Source organism: Maylandia zebra, linkage group LG18 (genome assembly GCF_041146795.1).
Source record: "Maylandia zebra isolate NMK-2024a linkage group LG18, Mzebra_GT3a, whole genome shotgun sequence".
Lineage (NCBI taxonomy): Eukaryota > Metazoa > Chordata > Actinopteri > Cichliformes > Cichlidae > Maylandia > Maylandia zebra.
Window position 1 is genome coordinate 29,181,967 of NC_135184.1, and position 9,636 is coordinate 29,191,602.

The 9,636-nt window shown below is 39.8% G+C and overlaps 1 protein-coding gene across 1 annotated transcript in view; it reads right to left on the bottom strand.

Moving 5' to 3' along the window:
* Window positions 1-7,466, bottom strand: part of slc6a9 (solute carrier family 6 member 9) — an 82,977-nt gene extending 75,511 nt beyond the window's left edge. Inside the window, exon 1 of the mRNA XM_024806054.2 lies at window positions 7,168-7,466. The gene's annotated coding sequence lies outside the window, so the exon portion shown is untranslated. The remainder of the gene's footprint in view (window positions 1-7,167) is intronic.
* Window positions 7,467-9,636: the final 2,170 nt, after the last annotated feature.

The window sequence follows — 9,636 nt, forward strand, 5'->3', positions numbered from 1 at the left end:
AATAGGAAAACATTCCCCTCCCAAAGCTCCAGCAAGCGGTGTCCTCAGTTCCCAGACCTCTATGGAATGCTGTGTGTGCTGGGAGGTGGAAAATGGTGGAGCGGCCACAGCGTTTAAGGATTGGAGGAATGGCTGTTACTTTTACTATACTATTTTTTATTAGTTCTTTATTTATCCAGGTAAAAAAAAAAAATCTCACTGAGATTAAAAATGTCATTTCCAAGAGAGACCTGGCATCATACTAAAAGATAAGAACGCAATGCTGAAATGGAAACTGCGTCAAGGACGGAAACAACTGCATTATACTGCTGATACAACTTGAACTCCTGCCTCTGAGTTGTCATTTTCTGAATTTTCAGTTTGTATCTCTTCTTGCGTCATCTGTGTGTTTATTGGTGTAGAGATATTTGTAGCAACTGTAGCCATCCTTACTTACTCTGTCAACTGTGTTTTGTCATACAGTAACTATATGTTGGGACTCCTTGTGATTGTACATCTCAAGCAGTTTATGATAATAAATAAACTCAGTCTCTACTACTTCCCAGCGTAAAAAGTGCTTCAAAAAGTGCTTTAGTCTGACTCCTGAATGAATGAAGGTAAATATTTTACATTTTGATTGTAGGAGATGCACTGAGGCCAGGTGAATAAACAACTCACTTGCAAACATGCATTAATGAACAGGAACACAGCACAGTATAAAGGTGAAAGCCCTGTTGAATTAATTTGTGATAAGCCTTGAAACATCTTTCTATTTGTTATATTTCTTCTACAAGCTGCACTGAATTTAGATGAATAAGAAGGGTTTTTTATTTTTTTTTATTTTTATTTTTTAGGCGAAAAGGTTTTACATTATTAGGAATGTTGCGCAACATGAGTGTGAAAGCAGTGTTATCCTTACATGAAAGTGTAATAAAAAAAAACAAAACTGTAAAATAATCATGATCTCTATATTGATCAAAAATAATCATTTTGGTCATAATCGTAAAGCCCTACCTACTGACCATCAAGTTCTCTGAAAATAGCATCACCATTCCTGGAAAACCCCTCAAACATTAGTGCAAAAACAGTAAGTCTTTGTTGATCCCTCATGAGTGGATGAAATATACAGGGTTGGCCATTTATATGGATACACCGTAATAACATGGGAATGGTTGGTGATATTAAAGCCCTGTTTGTGGCACATTAGTATATGTGAGGGGGCAAACTCCTCAAGATGGGTGGTGACCATGGTGGCCATTTAGAAGTCGGCCATCTTGGATACAACTTTTGTTTTGTCAATAGGAAGAGGGCCATGTGACACATCAAACTTATTGGTAATGTCACAAGAAAAACAATGGTGTGCTTGGTTTCAATGTAACTTTATTCTTTCATGAGTTATTTACAAGTTTCTCTTTGTTCACAGCCATCGACATGTTGAACAGGTTAACACGTGAGGAGCGGATCGAAATTGTGTTGATATCTGGTGAACGCAGTAACCGGGTCATTGCAGCAGATTTCAATGGAAGACATCCTACGAGACCACCCATCTCCCATGCTACAGTTAGCAAACTGCTTGCTAAGTTTCGTGAAACTGGTTCAGTGTTGGATTTGCCAAAATGTGGACGCAAGAAAACTGTCACTAATGAAGAAAGATCAGTGGCTGTCCTAGCTTCATTCAGCAAGAGCCCACAGCGTAGCACTCGCTGCATGTCACTGGAGAGTGGCATTAGTCGAACATCCCTTCGGCGGATATTAGCTACTCACAAATGGCACCCTTACAAACTCCAGCTACTGTAGCATCTCAACGAGGATGACCCAGATCGGCGCACAGAATTTGCAGAATGGGCAAAACAAAAATTGGAACAGGACCCTCAGTTCACGCAGAAGATTTTGTTCAGTGATGAGGCAAACTTTTATGTGAATGGTGAAGTTAACAAACAAAACCACCGCTATTGGTCTGACACTAACCCACATTGGGTGGATCCCTCCAAGACTGTTGGAACAACAAAAGTGATGGTTTGGTGTGGTATATGGGGTACAACGATAGTGGGTCCATTCTTCATCAATGGAAACCTCAAGGCCACTGGATATTTGAAATTGCTACATGATGATGTGTTTCCCTCTTTATGCACTGAAGCTGGCATGTTCCCTGAGTTTTTCCAGCAAGATGGTACACCACCACATTATGGGTGCCAGGTACGAGCATTCCTAGATGAACAGTTTCTTGGAAAGTGGATTGGTCGTCGTGGGCCCCCAAGTTGAATGGCCCCCAAGGTCACCTGATCTGACCTCCTTAGACTTATATCTTTGGGTTCATCTGAAGGCAATTGTCTATGGTGTGAAGATACGAGATGTGCAGCACCTGAAACTACGGATACTGGATGCCTGTGCTGGCATTTCTCCTGCGGTGTTGCTATCAGTGTGTGAAGAGTGGGAGAAGAGGGTTGCATTGACAATCCAACACAATGGGCAGCACAATGAACACATTTTATAAGTGGTCAGAAACTTGTAAATAACTCATGAAAGAATAAAGTTACGTTGAAACCAAGCACACCATTGTTTTTCTTGTGACATTACCAATAAGTTTGATGTGTCACATGGCCCTCTTCCTATTGAAAAAACAAAAGTTGTATCCAAGATGGCTGACTTCTAAAATGCCACCATGGTCACCACCCATCTTGAGGAGTTTGCCCCCTCACATATACCAATGTGCCACAAACAGGGCTTTAATATCACCAACCATTCCCATTTTATTACGGTGTATCCATATAAATGGCCCACCCTGTATATCCTTTGATGAAACTTTATTGCTTGATTTGATGTCTTATCAGCTGCAAAAATTTGTATTGTTACATCAACATTTTTGAGTAAGAGTTTGGGGGTTCTGTGTATCTGAGTTCTTCTTAGCACAGAGACCTCTGATGTTGTGTCTCGAATGAAGCTTTAGAGGTTACAGCTCCGAACACTCCTATTACCATTGTGACCACCTTGGACTTCCAATAGTAGCTGAATAGCGTAGTGGCATTACTCTTTTTGGAACAATAAGTCAGCGTTTAAATTCCAGCCAGGGCAGGGGTCCACAGACTAAGATCCCTCATGCTAGTTGTGCCTCCCTCTGCTCATGAGTAAGAGATAAAAAAACTAAAGCCATCGTGACTCAGATATCACCGAGCTTAACAGAGTTTAGGTCAGATGTCAGTGAACCAAGGCATAACAGGCCCAGTTATAATCTGGACACAAGTTCAATTGAGATTTTTTGGCATAAACAAGCCAGTTGTGCTCAAAACCTGTCGAACATGGACAAATTCTGCAAAGAAGAGTGGAAAAAAATCCAAAACAGTGTAAATTTACAGTTGCTGTCATTTCAGAAATAATTTTTTCTTTAAAATGAAAAGTAAGTCAAATTCTTTTGGAAGTTGAATAAAATATGCAGGTTTTTGCTGTGGATTTTGTGAAAATATGTCAGTCCAGCAAAAAATGCAGGACATAAGCAGGGTCGCCATAATTAGTAATTTCCCCCCCACTTTGAGCTGCCTTTGATTTCCTTGCAGATTATTTTTGCACCAGATCCACTTGGGCTCTGTACAAAAAACACCTGATGTTTTTCATGACATGATCTTTGAGGACAAATACCACAAAGCAAGAGTAAAGAGGAACTTGGGTGCCCCCTAGTGGTGGTAACATATATTGTGGCTAGAATCCATCCACCCTTTTAAACCAGTCCAGTGTCATCTCCTCCACTTTAGGGCGGAGTTTAACAGAAAGCTTTTATGCATTACTTAACGGTACCATCAATTACTCATTTTGATCCTACTTCAAAGCAGCTGCAATTACAGCTATTAATTACAGAGATCTGTGACACCACAGCTAACCCGCTGATGTTGTGTTGCTACTTCTCTGCATACCTTTGCTCAGTTTTCTTTTGTTTTTGTCTTGATGTCTTTCAGTGCGTAAAGCTCATCTTCTGCTCTAGTTGTCTGGGCATTCCAGACATCTGGACATGTCCGACCCAACGCTTCACAAAAATAACACTGAAATATCTGAGAGCATTCTGTGAAAACTGTCTGATGCAAGCCATGGGAAAATTCCACAGTTACAGGTATTCAAAGCTATAGACAAATGTGTTGCAAGATACCTTAAAGCACATGAAACCCTTCTGTGACACATGACTGACATCTGGACTGATAATCAGTGCCAAAGGATACAGTTTTTCTATAACTTGATGATTAAGTAACAAGGTGAAACATGGATGATGATTGAGTGAACATAGATGAATGGACCACAGACTTCTCAAGCTGTCACACAGTTTGTCAGATAACATCCAAAAAGGCAGCAACATCACCACGGCAACTAACCAGTTTTTGGAGCCAGCCCTGCTCAGTTTTTATAACCTACTACAATGCAGTTCTTCTGCAACACTTTTAACCCCAGAGTTACCATTTAGTTAAAGATTAAGTGAGCAACAACATGTTTTTAAAACAGAGCATTGACATATTATCATAACCTTTTTTATGGCATACGTGTTAAGACTTAACTACTTCCACATCCAGCTGACAGTTTCTTTAATTCATGTTGTCTATTTCATTCATATTGTGCCAAATCACAACAACTGTTGTCTCAAGTAGAGAAAACCTAAACAATCAGACGACCCACTATGAGCAAGCAATTGGTGACAGCAGGAAGGAAAAACTCCCTTTCAACAGGAAGAAACATCTGGCAGAACCAGGCTCAGGGAGAGGCAGCCCTCTGCCATGACCAGCTGGGGATGAGGGGCAGGAGACAGAAGAAAACACATACTGTGGAAGAGAAATTCATAATAACTAATGATTAAATGCCGAGTGGTGTATAAACACATGGAGAGTGGTAAGAGGCGAGTGAAGAAAAAAAAAAACACTCATGGAAAGCCCCCAGCAACCAAGGCCTAATGCATTTAACTTTGAAACTGTTCTTTGGATGTTGGCATTCCAATTCCAGACGGGTAGGATTTCCTTTTCATATATGAAAACATAAGGAACCAATGTGACAACTTACAGGTAGGGTTTAACTTTACAGAACCGGTGATGGGGAACAAATTTTATCACTTATAACTTTATGAACTATTTAATAAAGTAGGAAAAATGAAGGCTCGTGTTAACTATTGGTAGCTGGTTTACCACTTGGCAAATGTTAGAGCTTCCTCCTACACTACCACTTCCCCTTCAATGTTCAACAAGAAACTTGCAGGTAAGCCACTGAATAATAGCTTAAGTACACAAAGCTATTCATTTTAAAGTTTAAATGTCCTTAATTAAGCTATCAAAACAGGTTTGTCAGCCCTGTCTAGACCCCTTCTCCACTTTGTATAACCTGGATTGTTCAGATGCACACATGTTTTGTAGAAAACCTGAACTCTTTAACAGAATGAGACTGTGTGTCAGGAAGTGCATTATGAAACCATGTGAGCAAGAGCAACTCACTGATGTTTTTCATGTAAATGGTTAGATTTGACAGTTCAGTAGTCACTACCTATAAACATTGTTATTTAGCTATGAGGATGTGTTGGAGACATAACAAAGTTGGAAAAGCTTAATTTTCATTTTCTAGCATTAAATTACCACATTATATTGTTGAAATAACACTCTTATTGGTAATTTACTTTTCACTAGCTTTTAAAACACTCAAAGGAGGGCTGGACTTGTGATCACGGTAAAGGAACCCATGTGGCCTAGAGAGCAGTGCCTCGGGAAAACAAATAGAAAATGTTAAAGAAAAGTACTCTTTTGTGGGAGTAAAGATTCAATGGAAAAGGGTGGCATGTCTTTTTATAGTGGGCTGGACTGTTGTTAATGCATGCACAGTCTCTGTTGACATACTACACATTTATCATTCAGCCCAACAAACAATTTGAATAAGTTGTGACGATGCACTTGAAGCATACAGAACACATTAATTCTTTACTGATCAGTGGGAAGCTTAGACTGCATTGAAAAACTAGAGAATCACCATTGATGACACAATGATTCATTTTATCATCAATGAAACAGCAACTCTTTATTTGATGTTTATCTTTGTTTATGTAAAACTGAAAGTTGTCTCAATTAACATCATCAGGGATTTGATACTTTTAATTTTCTGTATAGAAATTCTCTGTAAATACTACTACTGCTACCACTAATAATAATAATAATAATAATAATAATAATAATAATAATAACAACAACAACAACAACCTGGCTTGCTGTAATATTACAAGAAATGCATAATTTTGTGATTTTCAGGCCATTACAGCATTTATCATCAGTAATAACACTAGAAGTTCAATAACCATTACTTGAATTAAATAAATGTAACATTGGCATCTTACCTTAGGTACATAATTTGTTATTCACTTTAAGGTACATAACAAATCATGTAACTAAAAGTGAAGTTTTCAAAGAAGTTCACTATGAGCACAAGCAATTTTCAGATATGTAATGGTAGACAGCATCAAAGTAAGAAAGGAAGAATAGCAGCAACAGAGCTGTCAGGAATGATCAAGACGGTGCCAAGAAAAGAGTCTGACCGCTGCACTTGATTCCCACCCACTTTGACAAAGGCCACAACCATGTCACCGCAATGTCATTGCATGAGAACAAAAAAAATGTGTTTGATCAAGTTGGACAATTGCTGATTGAGGCCAACTCTAAACCTATCTAGCATGTTAGATCGCTACAACTAAGTTTCTGTAGTTCAAACGTGGGCTTGTTTGATTTCATTCAACAGTGTCTCTGTTAGTGATACAAGCCTTTCACCCTTGAGACAAAGTATCTGACAGGAAGAAAGGGGAGAGGACGTAAGAACATTCTACCGCGGAAATCCCCCCCCCCCCTCCTCCCCCTTCAGTTTCTTTATCCCGCCCCCAAACACCACCACCACCACATCATCTCCAAGCATCCCCCCCAAAATGCTCCCTTTCCCCCTTCAAGTAGTAACAAGGAGGGTTTACAAGCAGTGCCACGTGTTCCCTGCTGCCGTTAAAATAACAGCTCCTCAACATCACTTAGTTACCAGAGCAATCATCACCCTTACTTCAAACCGAGACCGCCGGCTGTACGCTTTGTCTCCCTTTAACATCAGCCGCTCGACGCGCAACGAGGTAAAAGACAAAGTTGCTCCTTAATGACTCCGCGTTAAAAGACCACTGAGGTGAAAAACTGAAACACAACCTACTTTTTCTTTTGCCGGTCGTTAGGAGATCTGGCCGTGTAGAGGTGATCCTGCCACCTGGTCGCACTCTGCACTGTGTACAAGTTTTTCCGCCAGTTTTGGCTTATTGGAAGTTGCATCACCTTGGTTTTGTCGTCCACCCCCCGGCGTCTGTCACCGCCTGGCCAACAGCAGCTCCTCCTTTTTTTCTTTCTTTCGCTTTACTCCAAAATCGGCGACCATGTGGGGCACACTGACTGAACAGACCTGTCAGAGGCTTTTATTGATGCGGGTTACTGCGTCAGTTTGGCGGTGCTACCCTGTATCTGCTCACTGTAGTGCATGGCCACCTTCAGACACTCACCAATTACGCGTTTAAGTATCGATCCCGAACAGCACGTGCCTTTTCTATATATGAATACAAGCCCTTATATGGTGACTAGAAGCCAAACTTGGGTGCCATGGAAACATTGTAGATTACTACGGGAGCATTTAAACTGCTGTGACACGATGTAGGTGCCTGTCACTCCCTCCCCCTCTACATAATGCATAATTAGTGAAGCTACACGTGTTCAGCGGTGTGCTGAACGCTTTCTCTTTTGTTACACTGCAGCGGTTCCTCTCGCAGATCAGTGTGATTGTGACTCACCGCATGTGCGTGTTTTCTGACATTTTGTATGTCCGGTATGGGTTAGTGTGCTCTGATGAAGAAGCGAATTGAGCCCAATAAAGGCAGAGGTAATGAGTCCATGCGATGCCCCAGACAGGTGCGGTAGCCTATAGGCTGTGTAGTGCAGTAAGCCACTGCTGATAGAATGAAGCTTCTGGGCGTCCACAGAAAACATGATGGGTGTGTGGCGGATGATAAGACGCAGCTGAAGAATGAATGATAATACTCCGGAGGGTTTTTTTGAATGGCATGCAGATATGGGCTTTACCTTCTACCTTGCTTCTGGAGAGATCAGATTGGAGGCTCGTTAGGTTTAACGCCGAGGAGAAAGCAGGCACGCCGGCATGGTGCTGGTCAGAGGCTGGAGTGAGAGGAGGGAGGTGAGGGTTTTCCTACAGTCGGGGTGGTAAACAACATTTTGGTGAAGGTGTTCATGTTGAACGCCGTATAATAATGTCTATCTATAATGCCAATAAAGGTATGAAAGCAAATGGATCCACAAATAGATGCTTACATTTTTCTTTCTTTCAACACTATATAATCTAGAAATTAATAATATGGCAATTATGGGGATTCGGAAGTTTTTCTTTTAATGTATAACAAAATAGGATTGTGGAATAATCTCTGTGGGCTTTGACAACCTCTAAGCAACTCAGTTACCTCAGCTGGCTCTTGGGTAAAGTTAAAGATAAGTTTGAAGTTGACAATTTCATTTATCTTTGTATTTCTTCCAGAAAATCAAATTGCTGAATGAGCACTATGGACATAAACCTTAAACCTATGGAAATAAACAATACACATATATACCCATAAGAATATATAAATATATGAACATCTCTTGCATATCAACAATGTACTGATAATATTACAAAAAATATTCTTTTCAGTCTTGCAATATCAAGAAAAAGTAAAGTACTGGACGACCCCTCATTTCTTTATAATTTGCGTCCAAGGAAACACATTTTATTATGCATTTTTTTCCAAGTACTTTTGAGCAGTAGTTCTTCAGGTTTTCGAAGGTTTCAATAATTTTTCTTTCAATGCTGACTGCTTTGTGCCTAACCCGTTTCAGAGGAAGCCACCTAACACTGAATTATTCACAAGAGCCTGAAAAACTATTCCTGAAGACCACTTAAAGAAATTATAAGAAAACCAGCCAAAGAGACTTCAGGCTTTGTTAAAGAATAAAGGTGGTCATACAAAATCTAGTCTTTCAGCCGTGCTAGAATTATACAAACAGTTTCTACCGTATACACTGTTTTTCCATGTATCTTGTAAGAAGTTTTGAAAAATTGCTGTACTTATTTCCCATTGTCCTTGCAAAATATTTTTTTAAATGGCAGTGAGTGCAAGACTTTTGCACATTACTGTACATGAAGTTATTGATTTTCTCCATTTGTAAATTGTGATCTGATACATTTGCAGATTTGGTCTGCTCTGCTCTGGTGGCCTGTTCTGCTAAACATTCAGTTGTGTGTTTTGAGTCTATATTACATATTCTATGCATTTCTATCTTTGAGACTTTTCAGCTCTATGATCATGAGCCTTGTAAAATAGATTTTTGGAAGATATGGTTCAATCAGCAGGTGTGATGTGTGAATTAGACTTGAGGCTTGCTAACTCCTGAATTCAATTAGCCTTCATGTCTTTAGCCTAGAGATGTAAATATTTTTAAATCTATACTATGTAGATCTGTATGTAATGTGGACAAGGATAGCACAATTTTTGTCACTCACTTAATATCACCAATCTCTAAAGCCCATTTGAATAGTACTGGACACTTTGTATTTAAGTACAAACAATTTTGGACTCATTACTCAAGA